Source organism: Macaca nemestrina, chromosome 1, assembly GCF_043159975.1.
Source record: "Macaca nemestrina isolate mMacNem1 chromosome 1, mMacNem.hap1, whole genome shotgun sequence".
Lineage (NCBI taxonomy): Eukaryota > Metazoa > Chordata > Mammalia > Primates > Cercopithecidae > Macaca > Macaca nemestrina.
In genome coordinates this window covers 199,330,122-199,351,888 of record NC_092125.1, presented here as the reverse complement: position 1 = coordinate 199,351,888, position 21,767 = coordinate 199,330,122, and the positions used below count along the sequence as shown (strand labels likewise).

Here is a 21,767-nt window from a genome sequence, read left to right as displayed (position 1 = left end):
GACCATATACTGGACAGTGGTGTGGATACATAGAAATGAACAAAAGAGACAACATTGTCGCCCTCATGAAGCCTATCTTTTAGCGAGGGAATACATCATAAACAAAGTACTCTCCAACACAAAATCAAGCGGTGAACAAGTGATGCCAAGGAGCATCAATCAGGGAAAGGGGATACAGAATGTTGAGGGGTGCTGTATTCCTGTGCTCACTAGAGTGCCGGAAAGGGATCTTTGAGCACAGAGTGAGCCATCAGATTATCCAGAGGAAGGGCTTTCTAGGCAAAGAAAACTGCCAATGCAAAGACCTACGCAGGAAAGTGCTGAAGACGGGTCTGAAGAACAGGAAATAACCTCAGGGCTATTTTATCCTGAGGTAACACTTTTCCCATCCCCAACTTTTGCCTATTAAATTTCCAAACTGCCTTTAAATGTCAGATCAAAGTTCATTTCTTCCAAGCAGACTTTTCTGAACCACTTCCCACACCCCCAGCCAAATCCAAACTCTCGTAGGCCCCTGTTCTCTTCCTTCATAGCTCTAAGCACTATTTAGCTCGTGTATGTGGGTAACTGTTTAATTCACACTCTTTACTAGACTAGCTAGATCAACTGAACACCACGCTGCCTTCAGCATTAGCCTCTCTCCCCTGGGCAAGGGCAAGAAGAGACACTGCCATTTCTTGCTTGCTGATTGACCACTTGGAACATGGTTCAGTGTCATTGATCAGGCTACAGCTTTATTCAGTGTAATCTCACCTTCCTGAGACTACTGCCCCATTTCCTTAATTGAACTTGGGGGTCTTGTCATCACTCAAGGTGGGTCTCTACATTCTCAAGATGCTGATTTATTCCATCAAATGTTAATTTTCCATAGTTTCACTCTCAGAGATTGTTACGAATTAGCAGTCTCCTTATATGCCCCACCCATACCCGTTTTTAAAAGAAATTACTTCATTCAGACCCTCACTGCCCCGCTTCCATGTTTTCTTACCTAACCATCACTTTTATCTACCATATTTGATTGGGTCAGAGGGTGGACACCTGACCAAAACCCATAACTATAATCTGGTTATGTCCAGAAGCAACCACTGCTTCCCAGCCTTCCGGAGCTCCGCCCACTCCTCCTCCTGTTCTTGGATTGGCTCGAGGGTTCTCATCTCTCTATGGGCGTTCTTAAAATCCATGGCCCAGCCAAAGACTGTGTGGCCTGGCTTTAAAAAGAAAAAAAGAGGCTGGATCAACTTTCAATCTTTTTTCTTAAGAATATGACCCAAGGAAAAAAGAATTTTCCAGTTAGTAGAGAAGGAAAAATTTAAAAGGGTGTCTTAAGTTAGGACAATGACAAATCAAGGTCAAATGCAATAGAAAATTATAAGGAAAGAGAAGAAATAGATACGGGGTGGGAGCAGCTGATATACCTTAGAAGCAGAGCAGGAGGGGGGTTCTGCTGCTGGAAGAACCCAGAACCACCTTAAATCGAAAGCGGGCACGGCTTCTCACCCTGTGAAGCCCAGCCCAGCTACTATTCCTGTTCTCAGATTGTCTTGGGAGTTCCCGTCTCTCCATGTGCATTCTTAAAATAACCACCTTTGCTTGAATCAATGTAAAGGAGTCTGTGTTCTTTCATTCAACAATATTTAATGAACACCTACTACACACAATATGCTGTTCTAGGTGCCAGGGATGTAGCAATGAACAAATCGCTGAAATCCTTACTCTCCTGGGGCTTGCATTTTGGTGGGGAAGACATAAAATAAATAAATAAATATGTCAGATTGTGATTAAGTGCTACTTTAAAAATTAAAACTAAATAAGGAGCTCAAGATACTGAAAAGATGCTTTGACTTCTGGAACTACGGCCAAGACATTTTGAGAAGCTCTTCTACTCAAGCAAAATTGTATATTGCACATAACACAGTTTTAACCACATTATTAGGCTCTGGAGAGATGGGGTAAATCTCCAAGGGGCTGGAAGAAAGAGGCCATGAACCATGAGCAATAGTGAGCTGTGAGGCTTCAGGGAGAGATGCAACCTAGAAACAAGCCTTGAGCCAGCACAGCACAGTATGAGACCTGAGCCTGACTCTCAGATTTAGCCAGGAATTCTAAAGAGGGCTAAAAAGATTTCCAGTTGATCATGCCTTCTGGTGCCTGGCAGAGATAACTATAAATCTTCTCTGGAAGAAAGCATCCTTGATGTATTAACCCAGATTTTCCATACATTAAGATCAATCATATATAAACTCACATCCAATGATCACCAAACACACAAGGAAACAAAGCACCATGAATTAGTACAGAATCAGCAAACAATAGATTTAATCCGCTCCTCACCCCAAGACTTCGGATACTGGAATTGTGAGACACAGAATAGAAAACAACTTTATATGAAATGCTTAAAGAAGTGCAGGACAGAATCACAAAAATGAGCAACAATGAGACTACAAAAAACAACCACCACCACCAGGCAGATTTTTAGGAATTGCTAGGGAGGGCAAAGAGTCATCTTATAGAGGGGAGATCAAGGGAGCTTCTCTGATAAGTTAGTATTTGAGCAGAGATGGAAGATGTGAGGAAATGACTGTGCAGACCTCTGTCTATAGAGTGTTCCAGGCAGAAAGAATGACCAGTGCAAACAGGAGTGTGCTTAATGTGCTCAGTAAACAAAGGAGGGTGCTCTAAGGTCAACTGAGGGAAGGGAGGGATTTAGACAAGGAGGTGACAGAAATAAAGAGGCTAGACCATGCTAGGCTTGTGGATGATGACAAGGACTTTGTATTTTATTGCAACTGAGATGAGGAGTCACTGCAGGAATTGAGCAGAGAGGAATGACATGATTCACTTTTTGTTTTTAAAAGATCATACAGTCATCTGAGCTCAGGAGTTCGAGACCAGCCTGGCCAACATGATGAAACCCCATCTTTACTAAAATACAAAAATTAGCTGGGCACAGTGGTGCACACCTGTAATCCCAGCTACTTGGGAGGCTGAGACAGAAGAATCACATGAACCCAGGATGCAGAGGTTGCAGTAAGCCAAGATTGCGCCACTATACTCCAGCCTGGCGACCAAGTGAGACTCCATCTAAAAAAAAAAAAAAAAATTTAAACTGTTGGTTACTAGGCTTAATACCTGTGTGACGAAATAATCTGTACCACAAATCCCTGCAACACAAGTTTACCTACATAACAACCCTGCACTTGAACCCCTGAATCTAAAATAAAAGTTTAAAAACTAGGTAAAAACCTGGCCAGATGTGGTGGCTCACACCTGTAATCCCAGCACTTTGAGAGGCGAAGGCAGGCAGATCACGAGGTCAGGAGATCAAGACCATCCTGGCGAACATGGTGAAATCCCGTCTCTACTAAAAATAAAAAAAAATTAGCTGGGCGTGGTGGCGGGCACCTGCAGTCCCAGCTACTCGGGAGGCTGAGGCAGGAGAATGGCATGAAACCAGGAGGTGGAGCTTGCAGTGAGCCGAGATGGCACCACTGCACTCCAGCCTGGGCAACAGAGCGAGACTCCATCTCAAAATTAATTAATTGATTAATTAATTAATTAATTAACAAATAAATAAAAATTAAGTAAAAACCTAAAGGTTCATTTATTGAAGAAGCTGGATTTAAAGCTTTGGTTTGAGTCTGAGTTCTACAAATAGGTCAACTCCTAATAACGGCTTGGAGCTCACCAATAGAAATGGCATCATCCCCATGACAGTGAACTCACGGGCTAGGGATGGTTAGGATTCAACCCACTGGGGCAGCAGGATGCTAAGGGGTCACAGGGTGCTGTAGTGGGCCTGAGCAGAGTCACTCACCTCAGCAGGCGGGGCTTCTCCCGGGTGGGGATTAGTGAGGTCAAAGCAACATCAGGCAGGAAGGAAGCATGCAGGGGCTGTACTCAACTCACAGGAAGCTCCTCCTCTTCCTAGCATGGTATTGCTAACAACAGTGTTCTGGGGCATCTAACATGCTCCTCTCTCAGGGTCTCAGTTTGCCCACGTATTAACTGCCAGAGGTGATCATGTGATGTTGAGCTTCCTTTAAAATCCGAATCTTCTTTAAACTATAGTTTCAGATGAGACAGGTGTTCCATGCAGGTTTCAGCATGATATGAAATGAACGCTGAGGCTGATCTGTACTGATGAGAAAGCAAGAGATCCAGCACGCTGGGAAGTCTGTGAAGGAGGCTTGAGTGTGTTTACGTAACCCAGGTAGGGAGTAAGTGTAACAAAGGAAGCTGAAAATAAACAGCATTTCTTAGGGGGACTAGGAATATGCTCTTGGGAGGGTGGTTGATGAAAGTGATGAAGAAATGAATGGGTACGTGATCAGGCACCAGGAGGGAGCATGAGAGATCCAAACAGTCACTGTCCATTGAAAAACATGAGCACAAGAGGCGTCGAAGAAGGATTTGTAGAAGTCTTCTATGTCATATTCCAGGTAAAAATCTGCAACAAAATCTACATTATTCTTCAAAAAAAAAAAAAGAAAGAAATGAGAAGAAGTCTTTGAGGTTGTGAGGATGAGATGAATCCAGAAGAGCCTGAAAAGGGGACGCCAATGAAATAGAAAAGCAAGAGGGATTGATGACCCAGAAGCCAAGCCAATAAAGTGTTTCAAGGAAGAGGCGTGCTCAGCAGGGGCGAGTATGACTGAGAACCACCAGCCTCTGAGACTGGCCATGGGATGTAACAACACACAGCTCATCAGTGACCTTGACAAATGTCGTTTCAGTGGAGACTCTGGGACTGAAGTGAGCCAGGAGAGAAGGACAGGAGAGGAAGTATAGGTGACTCAAGAGGAGTTTTGCTGTGAAAAGAAGGAGGAAAATGGGATGAAAATAAAGAGAGATGTGAAGGTCAAGGTCTGTTCCTGGCAACCAAAAAGGGACTTGCCTGGAGTAGAAGGTAATTAATCTCCAAACCATGAGGCTCCCTGACTTGATACATGTGCACTGAGTGCAGGGCTCTAATCACCTTGTTGCCACCTTTGGGAACACGGGGGAATGTGCTCACCAAAGCAATGGGAAGCTCCCTAATTCCCACCTCATGAATCCTAGCAGAACTCAAAACTCCCAAGCTGCTGAAGTGACTTGGAAATCTAACTGGAGTACGGCTCTGCATTGGAATTACAGCCAAAGCAAGCCTCACCCCTCATTACCCTTTGTGATCAGGGCAGGGAAAACGCTGCTCAAAAGATGTGTGCAATTGATAAAGTGAAGTAATGTGGGGGGACTGCCATCTGGGGAGAGGAATAATTTTATTATTTCATAGCTCTCCTGGCAGCCCAGCATGCAGACAGACAGGAGGTGTGTGGCAGCAAACACAATCCAAGCTACTCTCTCAAGGATTGACAAAGCAAAGGACCAGCCTTGAAGATTTCTAGTAAATATTTGCAGTCACTGAAAACATCTGCTGATTTCTCTTCCACAGACCCAGGAAGAGGGAAACCAGGACAGACACAAGGATTGGGCACCCCTTAGGTACTGTGCTGGCAGTCATCGCTATGCTGGGTACTCTTAAAACATTTTGCAATTTGGGCCAGGCGCAGTGGCTGACACTAGTAATCGCAGCACTTTGGGAGGCCAAGGCAGGTGGATCACCTGAGTTCAGGAGTTCAAGACTAGCCTGACCAACATGGTGAAACTGGGTCTCTATAAAAATACAAAAATCAGTTTGGCATGATGGTGGGTGCCTATAATCCCAGCTACTTGGGAGGCTGAGGTATGAGAATCGCTTGAACCCAGGAGGTGGAGGTTGCAGTGAGCCAAGATCACACGATTGCACCCCAGCCTGGGCAACAGAGCAAGATTCCATCTCAAAACAAACAAACAAACAAAAAACATTTTGTCATTTAACACATACCACCACCACCCAAACTCTATGCCAAGAGTTTAATTCTCATCTTACAGATTTGGCTCATTAGTCAACGGCTGCCAATAATAGGTAGCAGTTATTGTGAACTCAGAACATGCAGGTGCTGGGTTAATGCCTTGCATTATTTTATTCATCCACACAAAAATTCAGAGGGGTAAGAACTGTTATAATCTCCATTTTACAGATGAGCAAACGGAGGTACAAACAGGCTTGCCCAAAGTCACACAGGCAAAGAAGCTGCCTCAAAGTGACTCGGTATAGTGCAAAGTTTCCATAGCTCCTAAATAGCAGAGTTTGCATTTAAACCCAGAGAGCTCTGACTTCCAAACTTATGGTCCCACACTGTGCTACTGCGTGCCATTTATCCCTGCCTGACTCTTTTCCCACAACTGGCTGACCCTGAGAGGCTTAACTCATGAGATAACTGAGCATGTGAGCCTGTGTACAGCAAAGCCCTTGACCCCTGCCTCCTTCAGCCCTGAATTACATCTCTGGTGGGGCAGTAGGAGGATGTGGGAATCTGTGCCGTCCCCTGGGAGTTGCAGCAAGCTCACCCTCTCAGTCTGCCAGCCCAAGGATGCCCTGAGCCTCTGCAGTTGCCCTTGTCTTCGCTCCATTGTGTCCTCCCCAAGCAGCATACAGGACTGAGGATGACTCTGCTAGGCAAGAGAAGATTTTTTGTTAAGTTTTCAGGAAATAACCTAGCAAAATGAACTTGACTTGCAGCTCAAGAACTTGGGGAAAAATTCCCAGTTGCACCACTTACTTGAGGTTCTTGGATAAACTGCTTCACCTGTGATGTTAGCTTCTTTATCTTAAAATGAAAATAACAGCTCTAATATCATAGATGTTCAGATGGGATTAAGCAAGGCCACCCCTAGTTCCATGCCTGGAATATGGATAGGACTCCACAGCGAACATCAGTCCCTTGTCTCTTCCTCTAACATGAAAGTTGTTCCACATGCTTTGTAAGGCGAATGTGAGCATGAAATGATGCAATCCAAAGGAGCAAATTTTAGACACTCAGTAAGCGTTATTTAAAGTCGAATATCTGAAAATGATTGACTATATGTTGCCACCATGAAGCCTCAGACTGTGCACATGAGTCAGGGTGACTGGAAAGAGAATCCAGCCCGTGGTGTATGGCCAGGCCTCACCCAGGCCCATGATCTTGGGTCCTGGCTGGACTTTACTGCCTTTCATCATAGAGGCTCTAAAGGGCCTGGCTCTAAGGAAAGGACTCAGCATGCACAGTGAAGCCAAAGTGATCTTTCTAGAAAGCAAAGTTAAAAACTCTTCAATGGCTCCCTGTGGCCCTGAAGATCAAGTTCAAATCTTTGAACATATTTTACAAGCCCTTGTGATCTGGCTTGTGTCTGTTTCCAGCCTCATCCTCTTTTGCACTCCCTCTCCTTATCTACACCCCAAGCACTCCTGAGTTTCTTTCAGGTCCTCAAGGCCTGAGTTCATCCCCTTATCTTACATGAGGGCAGAAAGGTCAGGTTCATGCCTCCTTTGCTCATTAGTATATTCCTAGTGCCCAGCATAGCACCTGGCACATAGTAATGACAGAGCATATTACTTTTACAAGCAAAAAAATATGTTATTATTCGGACCACCAAATGTGAGAGAGTGAGAAATGTCACTTTCTCCAGGTACCCCACCATCCTGCTCGGTCTAGTAAGCCAATGAAGGGTTCTGAGCACCACTTCTACGAACAGAGCAGTCTGACCCCAGCCAGGCCTCATGGCATGGGAGGAGGTAAAGGGAGAAGGCTTAATACAGACTAAATACAGATAGACTAGTGTCCATAAGGCTTAGAGTACAGCTGTCTCCAGTGCCAAAGAGCATGTGTGCACGTGGACATGTGCGCTCTCTCTCTCTCTCTGTCTCACACACACGTACATACATAGAGATTTATTTACATGCCTATAGACAGCGCCATGTCTGTATGCAAGCATACTTGTGTCTCTCTGTAACATCTCTGATACAGGTAAATCTCTGTGTATGTGTGACAATATGAGTAGGCCTGCTGCTTTTTAAAAATCTCCCTTAAATGCTTCCAACTTTTCCTCAAAGTCCCTTCTCTCGTGTGCCATCACTTGGCTCTTTTTCTCTCCCCTGGCTTCACCAATGTCCCTCTCCTCTATAGCCCAGAGTGATTCAGCCCCGTTCCTAGATTCACATCCCTCATTCAATCTCTTTGCTCAGCAAAAGTTCTGCAGTTAATAGGACCTACCTTCTTTAGAAGGCAGTTTTGCTATCATCTATTTTACTTAAGGATAATCCCAGGAGTCTCACCCAATCCCCAGCTCAAGCCGTTTATCAAAGTAGCACTTCCAAGAATATCTATCATTTGGTCCAAGAATCTTTCATTCCAGCTGTTTAGAGGATAACATGAAAGATAACACTTCCCCTTTAGAGTTACAAACCCATGCACAGATCAAAGCGGGGTCCTCCCTTATCCAGCAGTACTGTAGGTGACGCAGCTTACCTGGGTCTGAACATGGGAAGAGGAAGGAAATTCATGCTGGGTGAGCACGTATGTTTGCCCAGCTTAATCCTTAATGATTTATGACACTGTCTTATTTCATCCTCACAACATTATTCCTAGGCTTAGAGAAAGAGACTGAGGGTCAGAAAGGGTAAGTAACTTGCCCAAGGTCACAGAACATGAGAGGGAGACCTAGGACTTGAACCCAGTCTGGCTGACTCCTGGGACAACACTATTTTCCCTGCACCAGGATGGATGCCTCCTCTCAGTATATCTAAATGCACTGAGGTCAATATTGCATGAGGGGTCTTCGATGTGTATAAAATATGTAAGTCAGGCTGGGTGTGGTGGCTCACACCTGTAATCCCAGCATTTTGGGAGGCCAAGGCAGGTGTATGACATGTGCTCAGGATGTCAAGACTAGCCCGGGCAACATGGTAAAACCTCGCCTCCACCAAAAAAAAAAAAAAAAAAATATATATATATATATATATAAAAGCTGGGTATGGTGGCACATGCCTGTGGTCCCAGCCACTGGGGAGGCTGGAGAATCACTTGAACCCAGAAGGCAGAGGTTACAATGAGCCAAGATTGTGCCACTGCACTCCAGCCTGGGTGACAGAGACCCTGTCTCAAATAAACAAATAAATAAATATTTAAATTTTTTTAAAAAATAAAATATGTAAGTCATTTTTGGAGAGAGAGACAGGTAAAGAGAGGGAAGGTTTGGAGGTATGATCCACAAGGAGACAGATCACAGTATGTTGGAGCTGGGCAGGGCCTCAAATTATTCTGTCTACCTCATTTTACGTTTAGGGAAACTGAGGTCCTAAGAAAAGTGGCTTGCCTATGGTCACACAGTGAATTACTGTCAAGTCAGACCAGATCTCTGGTCTGATAATAATCTGGCCTACCTCCTTCAACTGTATTTTCCTGCTGTTCCTGCAAATAATTTCCATCTTATTCTAGTGTTGACTTGTGTTGAAGTCCCCAGTGCCTTCCAGAACTTGAGGTCAAAATTGTGTCTGTCCTAACCAGGAAGAACTGCTACAGGTGCTCTTTCCTGGAAGCTCCCACATTTCCTGCTTGCTGTGCTCATCCACTAAATGGCTGAAAGACCCACCTGAAAAGTCATATCTGCTGCAGCCTCTGATCCACTCAGTAGCTAAAGGTCATGGCTGATGCTACGGATGGTAAGTTTTGGTCAACGTCCTATTTTGAGACGCAGGTACCACTTTTTGCTTTCCACTGGAAAAGCCTGGAGTGTTTCCCATCCTGGCATTCAAATCTTTCCCACAGAATGGGCAGACCTAAGACTGCTCATGGAAGGTCTGGGGATGAGATGGATCTTCCTACAGGCCAACTCTGGAGCCAGCCCAGACCTCTCCATCTCCGATGCAGTGCAGCACTCCCGAAAACCCAAGACCAAGTGCAAAAAGATATGCCTTTGGCTCAATATGTAAAAACTCTCCAGCAATAAATTTAAGCAATTCCATTTGGGACTCTCACAATTTCCTCCACTCAGACAAACTGCTTTTTATTTCAAACGTTCCTGAAGAAAATTGGCCAATTGCTTACTTCAACTGTCAAGGCCATTATGCTGAACCTGGCAGCAGGACACATACATAACCTGGGGATTTCTTTAAGTTGGATCCTTGCCAAACTGACCACTAGAACAGGGGTCCAGCCCAGAGGGTCTGTGGACATTCGCCCCTTAGGAACACATTAGAACTTCCACAGAAGAGAATAGGGTTAGCTGGAGCGAGGGCAGGGCTCTGGAGAACTAGGAATAAGGAAATGTAATGTGTAGTTTGATTCTTCAGATTGACAATTACATCCTAAATCCAAGGGGCAATGTGACCTCCAGCTACCTTGAAATGACCTCAGCAGTCAAACAGACCTACTAGAGAAGGCATAGGTGGCATCAGAGTCTGATAATGACAACATCTGATAATGACAATAGCAGCTGTGTTTATTGAACACTTCTATATGCCAGGTGTTATGCTGGGCGTTTGACATGCCCCCCTGCAGCCAATTTAAACTCCTTACCATGTTCCTTGGATCAGCACCTAGTACATGGTAAGCATTACACAAGGGCTAGCAAATGTTGTTGTCATTCTCATTGTTAACAAAGGGCATCCAGTGAACTCCCAAACCAATCATCACCAGCCCAGAATAGACAAGCTGATCCTGTAAGTTCCTAAGTCACCCCAGTATCAGAGATGTCCTCGGTTGTAGGCACTGACCATTTGAATTGTCTCCAGTCTGGACAAGGAGCTGATTGGTCCGCTGTGTGATCTCCAGTTCCCTGACTCTGACATATGATGCTTTCTGAGTACCTCATTCCCTGGGAGTCCAGGCGGGCTGGTTCAGAGATGACTCACATCCAGGCACCTGCTCCAACAGGGGGGCCTCCCCCACCCTCACCCCACAGCAGGAAAGGCTTCACCTGACACTTCAGGGAAAAGGAAGAAGGAATTTACTTTTTACAATCAAAGCAGATTTGTGGCGAGCAACCCCTGACTCCGACATTGCCATGACAACACCTAGAAGGCATCCTTGACTGAGAGCTGAGGCCCAGACGGCCCTTTGTTCGTGCTGTGAGGCTGAGTGGCTGTCTCAGGTGAACAGGTTCTGGGAAGCCTTCTGCAGGCTAAGGAGAAGGGAGCAAGCAAGGACGCTGTAAACTAATCAATCCCCCTTCACAGGGTTGGCCTGGTGGGGGCTGGAAGGAGACACCTGAAGGTTAGAAGCAGGTCTCCTCATGACCAATCCTTTTTGAAATGTGCCTTAATCAGGAATTCTGAGCTCCATTTCACCCCTTTCCCTCCCAGAGGGCACCTGCTGCTGCTTTTCTGTCCAGACCCTGGCAGCCTCCAGAATGGGTCTTAAAGTATTTATTTGACCCCTCCATATTGAAAGAGGATCATAGTCACAAGAATACACTGAGTGCCTATTGTTTCCTAGCACGTGGGCCAGACACTGGGAATACAATGATTAAAGAAATGGGGCAGGGCCCAGTGGCTCACGCCTGTAATCCCAGCACTTTGGAAGGCCGAGGCGGGCAGATTACCTAAGATCAGGAGTTCGAGACCAGCCTGGCCAACATGGTGAAATCCTATCTCTACAAAACAAAACAAAAAAATTAGCTGGGCATGGTGGCATGCACCTGTAATCTCAGCTACTTGGGAGGCTGAGGCCGGAGAATCACTTGAACTCAGGAGGCAGAGCTTGCAGTGAACTAAGATGGCGCCATTGCACTCCAGCCTGGACGACAGAGGGAAACTCTGTCTCAAAAATAAAAAGGAAAGAAAGAAAAGAAATGGAGCATGCCCAGGTCCTTAGAAAACAGAGCTTGAGGCCAAAACTAACACCAGAGACTTCATCCTAGGAAGAGTAGAGAAGAGTGAATAAAAAGGGGGATGGAGGCCGGGCGCGGTTGCTCATGCCTGTAATCCCAGAACTTTGGAAGGCCCAGACAGGCGATCACAAGGTCAGGGGTTCAAGACCAGCCTAGCCAACATAGTGAAACCCTGTCTCTACTAAAAGTACAAAAAATTAGCCAGGCATGATGGTGGGCACCTGTAATCCTAGCTACTCAGGAGGTTGAGGCAGGAGAATAGCATGAACCCAGGAGGCAGAGGTTGCAGCAAGCCAAGGTTGTGCCACTACACACCAGCCCAGGTGACAGTGCAAGACTCCATCACAAAAAAAAAAAAAAAAAAAAAAAAGCATGGATTAATCAAATCTAGCCCAATGCATTAGAGACATAGAGATATTATTATATATGCAAAGATATGGAGAAAATTGTATTCACAGAAGTCTTCTCAGGGAGAATATTCTCTCTGTGCTTGGAAAAGAAGACTCTGCTAAGCCAGTTGTGGAGGTAAAGCCTCAAAGCACATGCTTAAGAAATAATAGGTGGCCTGCTGCCTTGTAAGGAGGCTCAGTCTGGTTAACTGCAGCCCTTTGGGATTGCTCAGTGGGCTATGCAAGTTTAGGGGAGAGCTGAACTGCTCAGGACAGGAAAGAAGGGACTGCAATGACTCAGCCTGTTCCATTCCTCCTCCACAAGGGGCCTCATCACTAGGAGTTTCAGTACCACCCACATTTCATCTTTGTATTGCTTTAGATATGAAGGGTCTCAGGCAAAATCTAATTCCTTTTCTGAATTGGGATTCTGATTTGGTGCCTGATTCTCATACTTTCCACAGTTCAGGCTCAAGGCTAGTGCAATAACCCAACCACAAAGGAACCTGGTAAACTTGTCATTGTCAGCCTGGAGAAATGACAGACCACTACATGGAACAACTTTCTAAGTGTCAGAACCACCCCAAGAAAGAGTAGGCTGACTTTACAGGTGGTGAGCTCCCTGTCACTGGAAAGGTTCAAGCAAAACCTGGATAACTACCTGGTGGAGAGGTTGTAAAGGGAAGTCATCCTTTAAGATCTTTCCCAGTCCTGTGTCCGTGATTCTGTGCTCTCTTTTAGCCTCTCCACTTAGGACGGGCTTCCCCTGCCGAAGCTTCGTGTGCCCTCACCACTCTGAGTATCCATTTCTTTGGCAGAAAATACTCTGCCAAATGGCAGCATAAGTCCGCTTTCTCTCTATTTTCCTGTGTATGTTTTCCCTCCCCAGTGGCAGGCAATACCTCCCTTGCTCTTTCTGCTCTAAACATAACTAGGGTTTAGTTTATTTATTTATTTTTTTACGAAAGCTTGTTATCCTCCAAGAAATAAATAAAGATGTTGTAAGTAAGCAGAAAAGGCAGGAATCCAGGCATCTGCAGTTCCCTCCTCAGGATTTTATTTCCTGGGGAAATGCCCAGTGGGGATCACTCTAGGGCTGTCCCCAAAGATATATTATAATAAACCACTGAGAGAATAAAGCTTCTGTGTCTCTGCCCTGGTAGCAAAGGCAGACCTACCGCTAAGAAGAGAGATCTTCCTGGCAGAGGAGAGCAACGATATAGCCAGGCTACCCACTCGGAGGAGAACCAAGAGTCTTCAACCCTGCTACTATAAGGGATTTAGAACATTTCAAAACTTGTGTAACTTCTCACAAGTGAGTTAGATGTATTATCTCCTCTAGATTTTCCAGTAGGGATTAGTACTAAAATGTAAATGCCCTCCTTACTTGTTTAAAGGGACTAGAAAGCAAAGAGCCCGGAAGGCAGTGTCTCACTTGAAGGCTAATCTTGGTGGAGAGAATCCCAAGGGATAGAGTGCCAGCTCAAAGATAAACCCTACAGAATGAACTTCAGAGCTCAAGACTCAGATTCCTGAATGCAGCTAATTTGTGAGAAGTGGAATCACAGATACCTTCTAGTGTATCCACCAAGCCTTCTTTTTTCTGAAGTGTTCATGACACACTAGGGGCAGCCCTCAGGCAGTTGTGTCTACACCCTGTAACTCCATCCCCTGGCCATAAATGATTGGACCGGAGGAGAACACTTGACCAGGATGGCCCAAGTCATTTGAACTGAGGGACAGGGCTGGGAGCTGATCACTGAGCCATGCTATTAGCAGTGCTCTTGGGCCAACTAACAGCAGCAGCAGGAGCAGCAGCAGCAGTGTCACCTGGGAATGTGTTAGAAATGCAAATTCCTAGGCAGGGCAGTGGCTCATGCCTGTAATCCCAGCACTTTGGGAGGCCGAGGTGGGTGGATCACGAGGTCAAGAGATCAAGACCATCCTGGCCAACAAGGTGAAAGCCCATCTCTACTAAAAATACAAATATGAGCTGGGCGTGGTGGTGCACGCCTGTAGTCCCAGCTACTCAGGAGGCCAAGGCAGGAGAATCACTTGAACGCGGGATTTGGAGGTTGCAGTGAGCTGAGATCAACTGCACTCCAGCCTGGCGACAGAGCGAGACTCTGTCTCAAAAAAAAAAAAAAAAAAAAAAAAAGAAGAAGAAGAAGAAGAAGAAGAAGAAGAAGCAGCAAATTCCTGCTAGAGTTTGGGCCCAGGAGTCCTCCTGGTGATTCTGATGCTACTGAAGTTAAAGAAGCTTTGCCCTAGAGGGAAGGAAGTCTACGAACTCCTACTGCTAAGTTCCTCCCTCAGCTAGGTTATTCAACTGTTTCTTTGAATTCCATGAGACACTGCAATATATTTCGAATAAATCAAATATAATATACCTTAAGCTACTTCCAATTGGTTTCTATTACGTGCAACCAAGAGAACCTTAACTGATACAGCTCGTTGAGCCTGAGATAACAGAAGTAGACAGCTCCATCCCCCAAGTCACTACTAACTACCCTCTCTCTCTTCATGCTGGACCCCAAAGAAAGGAGGGCCACAGCCAGGTCACCTCCCATTCATCTGGTGGGAATCATCCTAATCCCTCCTTTCTCTCCTTTCTGCCCTACAGTTATTTGGATTTGCCCTTTTATTAATTTGTTTTTCAGCTCACTTTTTAAACTGACAAATAATAATTGTTTATATTTATAGGGTACAATATGATGTTTCAATATATGTCTATATTGTGAAACTATCAAATCAGGCTAATTAACATATCCATCCCCTCACATACTCATTATTTCTTTGTGGTGAAAACACCTGAAATCCAGCCTCTTAGCAATTTTGAAATATATATTATTAACTAAAGCTATCATGCTGTACAATAGATCAGAGAACTAACTCCTCCTAACTGAAACTTTGTGCCCTTTGGTCAATATTTCCCCTCTCCCCAGATCCTTTACATACCATCTCAACTTATAAGCTAACAAGTTGCTGTAATGCCTTGATTCTTCCCGCTTTGGTCAGTGCTATAACTAACCCCTCTGTCTCCGTAGCAGAGGTATCCACCCCCCTTTTTCCCAAGGACACATTTCTCTTCCATTTCCTTTGAGGGAGGTAGAAAGCTTCTCACAGTAGCAACCAGGATTATATGATTAGTATAGACACCATTCAGACACCAACCAAAGCTGCCTAGCTCTAAAACCCATATTCATTCCACTGTAACGCTGTGTTTCCCCCGCAAACCATCTCCTTAAGCCCATGTGCCTCTGAGTGAGGAGGCAGCAGCTGAGCTAAGAGCCTCCCTGCCATCCCCCCATCCAAACTGAGTAAGTTATGCATCACTTAAGACCAGGATACTTTTGAGAGATGTGTCATTTGGGCAATTTGGTTGTTGTGCGGACATCAAAGAGAATATTTACACAAACCTAGATGATATAGCCTAGTATACACCCAGGCTATATGGTATAACCTGTTGCTCCCAGGCTAAAACCTGCATAGCATGTTAGTGCATTGAATACTGTAGGCAACTGTAACACAGTGGCAAGTATTTGTGTCTCTAAACATAGGAAAGGTACAGTAAAAAGATGGTATTATCATCTTTTGTGACACGTGATCGAACATTGACCAAAATGTCATCAAGTGACTTATGACCATATTGTGCTCTGCAAAGCAACAGATTTTACCCTTGATTTTACTACCTTGTTTTATGGGTGTGTGTGTGTGTGCATGCATGTGTGTGTGTTAACAAGTTCAGTTCCAAACAGCTGTTTGTAAGTCTGCTTGTTTGCAACTGCAAAGAACCTCATGAAGGTTAAGCTTATAATCCCCAGACCCGTTTCCACTAGATAGACGAGTGAGTTGATGCTTCACATAATATGTTTTGCTCTGATGTGTCTTTTCCAAAACAGCCCTAGTTCTCCCACTTTTAAAATCTGTTAAGGCAAGTAAACCTCCTCCTTAAAGCTCTCTACAGAGAAAGTCTTGGCGGCTACAGTGTCAACATCTCTTTGACCTTGTATAGACTTTAGGGGCCCTGAGCCTGAAAAATCATTTATGGCTTGCAACAAGCAACAGTTTACCATGGACTTTAAGTTCTCAAACAGACTCCTATCCTTTCCTGAACTCATAGTAGGCTAATGAGGCTCCACTGATACTTCTCCTCTCTAGCCATGCACTCAAAAGTTTTTCTCCTTTTTTGATTTTTGGCAATTGCTTCTCATTACATTTTGCTGATTATTGTCAATAGCATGGGTGCAGCACTTTTTTTTACATGTTGCCTGATTTACTTTCCATCCTTCACAATCACACCACTGTAAAAAAAAAAAAAAAAAAAAAAAAAAAACCATTTCACTTGCAACATCCATTTTCTCACCACTTTCAATTTTTAAAATCATTATTCCACTTTGGATTGTATCGTAACCATATGTCTCTTCTAACCAGCATTTTCAATAAGCTCACTTGCCACTTCTCCACTTATTGGTCATGATGATAACAACATTTATAAAATACTTTCAGTGTAACACAGACAGCGCAAACATGCCCCAACAAATCAGGTGACAACGAGTCACAACTGCTACCGCCATCTGTTGGTAGCAGGAAGAGCTAAAGTGCTTTTGCCATGGAGCAGCAGTCAACAGGCTTTAGGTATTTATAAATAAAGTTTTATTGAAACACATCCATGTCTATTTATTTAAGTACTGTCTATGTCAGCTTTTGAGCTACAGTGGCAGAGTGGAGTAGTTGTGACCGAAACCGTATGGTCCTCAACACCAAAAGTATTTATGATCTGGACCTTTACAGAAACAGTTTGCCAACCCCTGCTCTGGAGTGTTTATAAAAATTAATACATTTAAAGTTTGCAAATAGAGAAATATACAGCTTGAGTCTACATGTGACTCAGTGATGTGGGAGGGATCCAAGGGGAGGTAATTGAATCATGGGGACCAGTCTTTCCTGTGCTACTCTCGTGATAGTGAATAAGTTTCATGAGATCTGACGGGTTTATCAGGGGTTTCTGCTTTTGATTCTTCCTCATTTTTTCTCTTGTTGCCACTATGTAGGAAATACCTTTCACCCCTGCCATGATTCTGAGGCCTCCCCAGCCATGTGGAACTGTAATTCCAATTAAACCTCTTTTTCTTCCCAGTCTCGGATATGTCTTTATCAGCAGCATGAAAATGGACTAACACACTCAGATAGATGGCCCTTGTGAAGCTCATTTGCATGAGACCTGAGAGCCTTTTGAGAGAATTTATCCTAAGTAAAGAAGGGATCAAACTCAAATAACCTGACCCAGCTGGATAGTTTAATCAATGAAAGGAAATTTCTCATTACTACCTGATGGTTGTAAGTCCAGCTCGTCTTAGTCTATTTCCATAGACACGCATCTGGATCCTGGAGTGGAGTGAGCTTAACTCAGTCAACTGTGGCCTCAATAATGCTGCGTAACAAACCATCCAAAACTTGGTGGCATACAACAGTCAGCATTTACTCCTTACTCTGGCATCTGCAGGTCTACTGGGGAGGCTCTGCCTCAAGCCACAGGCCTGCTGTATCTGGCTTTGTTCCCCAGGTTTCTCGATCTGGAGGGCATGCTCTTCTCCCGGCAATGGCAAAGGCCCAAGAAGGCAAATCTAACTGCACAAGCATATTCCAAGCTTTTGCTTGCTTTGTGTCTGCTGACGTCCCATTAGCTCAAGCAAGTCACGCGGCCAAGCTCAGCATTAACGGTTGGTAAGTACATTTCTCTCCTAGAGGTTTGGGGAGAGAAAATGAATATTTGCTAAACGATAAAATACCTAAGTGAAGACAGGAGAGCCTGTGTCATCCAACTTTATAGAAGTTTGGGATGTCTCCAAGATAGTGCAGCACAAGAGGCGAGAGGCTTTCTCCCTTCCTCCCCACCTGCAACAGACCACTATTCAGCTTTGGCCCTCTGAACTGTGTCCCTTGAGAGATGGCAGCAATAACAGAGCCCAGTGAAGCAACAGTGGGCCAATAGTGGTGACTGGTGGACACTTCTGGGCCTGGCAGACAAGCAGCAGAGCTCAAGGGGTTGCCCAGGAGTGCAGAGGGAGAGGCTGCAGTGCCCAGCAGAGCAGCAGCAGTGCCCGGAGTTCCCAGCACCTGCAGAGTAGCCATGACGTCTGCAGAGCCATGCCCAGCAGAGCAGCAGCACCCCCTAGAGGGCAACATGGTGCTCACTGAAACAGCAGCAAGTATCCAGAAGTGCCAGAGACATCCCAGGAATAAACTACGAGATTTTTCAGAGGATGGTAAGGTGGGGACGCAAGACAGTGAAATTTGAGTCATTCCTGTTACCCATGATCTCATTGATACCCATGGACCGGTGGATCCTGGGGAAATTTCTATTATATAAAGTGGGATGTCTAATCCTGAATCCCAGACTCCCTCAGAGCAGAAAACAAGTTCCCCAAAATACATACACACACAGATACATGAACACATACAGAGAGAGGGAGAGAGAGAGAGAGAGAGAGAGAGAGAGCGCACAAATACCCTTAGATCCCACCCATTAGAAAGAAACAGGAGCCTTGGATTCTCCTAGCATCCCCTTCCTTCTTTCCATAGACTCATCAAACATAGATTTCTGCCTATTCTAACCAAGACAAGCCAGTGATCTGTAAATAATCCTGTGCCTGGAGGGCAGAGTAGCCTCAATTCTGGGGTCTCAGGAGAAGAACATTGGAATGGCCTCTTTGTGGGGAAGCTCCTCCCTGCTCTCCATCTGTCCAGCCCCAACAAGCCCTGTAGCTGGAGATCATTAAGCAGTAAGGACATCCCTAATGGTGGCTAATGGCGGGCTTAAGTACTCGTTACCCGAAAGAACCCCTGGGGTTGGCTCACTTACTGTATTGAGTGATCCTGCAGACCCACAGAGCCACTCTTTCTAATGAGGAGATCGACTGAATGCTGAATTCAAGCCCAGAAAATGGCTGGGGAGGGAAGGGGAGCCCTGCCAAGGCCCTCTGTAAGGGTCGAATGTGAAAGCACAGCCCTCCTCTTGCTGTTCCCCTGTGGCTCCAGTTGCCCAGGCTGCCCTGAGGGGTTGAATAGTGAATATGGCGTTAATATTTATCAGCTGAGGCTTTCAGGCCAGCCTCAACTTTCACCTCCACTCTAACTCAGTCACCAATCCCATGATAACAGCCTGGAGCCCTTGCTTCCCCAGAGCTACCCTGCTTCAAAAATCCATTCTGCCTCTGGTTGCCTGCCTTCCAGGCTCTCTCCCACCTGCCTCCCACCACCCCTGCCTTTCCTTGCACATTCTCTATACCAGTCATGACCACACATTTCTTCCAAGTGTTCAAACCACAAACTTAAATATCCATCCTCTCCTTTGAATCCATCACCAAATCCTACTGACTCTTCTTTCTAAATGTCTCTTAAATTTACCCAGCTCTCTCCATCTTCCTTGTGCAACTTCCCATCATCTCTCACTTGGCCCACTTTGGTGGACCTCAATGGCAAGGACCCTGTTGTATCCGTCTTTGTATCTCAAACGTTGCACCCAGGCCTGGCACAAGATAAGAAATCACGAAATTCTTATCAAACGAATGGGCCAAAACATATTCATGGCATTGTTCTCAGTTTGTGTCCCTTCCCCAGTACTAGCTGTGTGTACTTGGACTGGTCACTTGACTGCTCTGAGCCTCTGATTCTCCACCTGAGAAGCAGATAATTCGATCTCAAGTAGAATTGTTTTAGAGATAGAAGGAAATAACACTATAACAGAAGGAATTAGTTCTGTTAATAGTAAAATGAGAAACATTGACTTAAGCCAAGGAGGGCTTTTCTTTCTTCTCTGGTAAGAAGAAAGCCTCTGGAAGATGTTGTTGCTATGTTGGCCCAAAGGCACAGGGACATCTAGGCCAAGACTTCTACCATATTCTTAGCCTTTTCCTTATGATTAACTCATGGTTACAATATGGCAACTGTGCCTCCAACATCAGCCCACTTTCCAGGTAAAAAGAAGGGGAAATGCCAAGGGCAATGAACAAAAGGAGTTCATGCTAACTGAATCTGCCATTATAAAGAACTCCATGCAGTTTCAATTTGGCCAAAAAATAAAGCTTTGGACCAGACATCAAATATCTGCATCAATGGCTGTATCAGTCAGGGTTTTTGTTAAAGGTACTGGAAACATCTCTGGCTATATTAATTTTTAAGATAATTTCTCTTGGGAGGCTGAGGCAGGAGAATTGCTTGAACGCGGGAGGTGGAGGTTGCAGTGAGCTGAGATCATGCCACTGCACTCCAGCCTGGGCAACAGAGCGAGACTCCATCTCAAAAAAAAAAAAGAGAGAGAGAGAGAGAAAGAGAGAATTTCTTAGAATGATATTGGAGGCTCACAAAATTATTATGAGGCTGAGGTACCAGGGTTGAAAAATAAGCAAGAACCAAGGGCTCCCCCAAGGGCCAAAACACAGGAAATGATCTGGCTAGGATGCTATGGTTACTACAGAAGAAGGACACTGACACTAGCCACAATTGCTGTTGTCACTGGGCACTACCAAGGTTACCACAAATGAATTCCCAACCGTTGGTGGGAGTTTTTTCATTAAGTGCTCCATACTGAAAGTCTAGCACAACCGATTGGCCAAGCTCAGTGTATCAATCAGGGTCCTGGCAGGAATTGGGAAGGGTTTGAGAAGAGTTTAATAAAGGGGCCATTTACAAAGGTGAGAGGAGGGTATAGGGAAACTGAAGGAATGGTTCAGCATTCTGGAGTTTGTAATAGCAAAGTGCCATGATTGCCCACCTGCAGAAGGCAAGGAACAGAGTGGTTACTAGAACCCAGAAAGAAAAGAAAGTTTTGCAGAGAGGGAGGGCCACCTACAGGAGCTATAACTTTTGGTGGAGGGACACAGTCAGTCAGTCTAAGGTGATCCTGCGGGGAAAGATCTAGGAAAATCAATGCCCTGACCTCACTATTCCTTCTTTCTAACCTCCTACAACACTCTTCATTGACCACACCCACCTGAAACCCAAAGGGCAAGGAGCTCATTGATCTAGTGGGGAAAGGCCAGCCCCTGGGGACACAGAACAGAGTGGAGAATGGTGGCAAAATAATCTGAAGAAGCCAATAACAATATCTAGCACAAGCCACCCTTTTTACATCTCAGCATCTACTTTGGTCATTCCTCAGGGTAAAAAGTTCATATCATCAATACAAAGAACACACAAAGTCCATCTCTTCTGTATTATTACAAGGTAATGTCAATTCAGTCAAACTCTCTACTGAAACCTAAAAAAGGAATACCACCAGTATTCTTCATATAAGGTAGTAGAGGAGGAGAAAAAGAGAAAAATAACTGGCATAAAGCTTAGCTGCTACTCTCCATGCTTTTACAGCTGAACATGAGACCTAAGTAGGTAACCATAGTGCCCTCTTCTACTGCCCAATCCATGTACCCCTTGGCCTCTTGGAATGCCTTCACCGAATGGGACTTATTGCCCAATGGAGTGACCTAATCCTTCATTCTTGTGAGATCCAAGTCCTCAGTGGTCTTGTCTGTATTAGGTTGCCACAGTTTTCCATTGGTCAGGACTATTGCAGAGGTGAGTACTGACATATGTTCCAGTGGCCCTGTGGTTCCAAAGGAGGGTACTTCTTGCCCCCATTGTGTGGCA

The 21,767-nt window shown here is 44.9% G+C and overlaps 1 long non-coding RNA gene across 1 annotated transcript; it reads right to left on the bottom strand.

Annotated features, from left to right (window-relative positions):
- Positions 1-2,700: 2,700 nt before the first annotated feature.
- On the bottom strand, positions 2,701-21,744 carry LOC105494680 (uncharacterized). Its single transcript, XR_003021090.2, has 4 exons — positions 21,549-21,744; positions 6,430-6,531; positions 3,815-4,447; positions 2,701-3,081 (listed from the first exon to the last, which is right to left on the bottom strand). It is a non-coding gene; the product is annotated as an uncharacterized lncRNA (long non-coding RNA).
- Between the last annotated feature and the right edge of the window lie 23 nt (positions 21,745-21,767).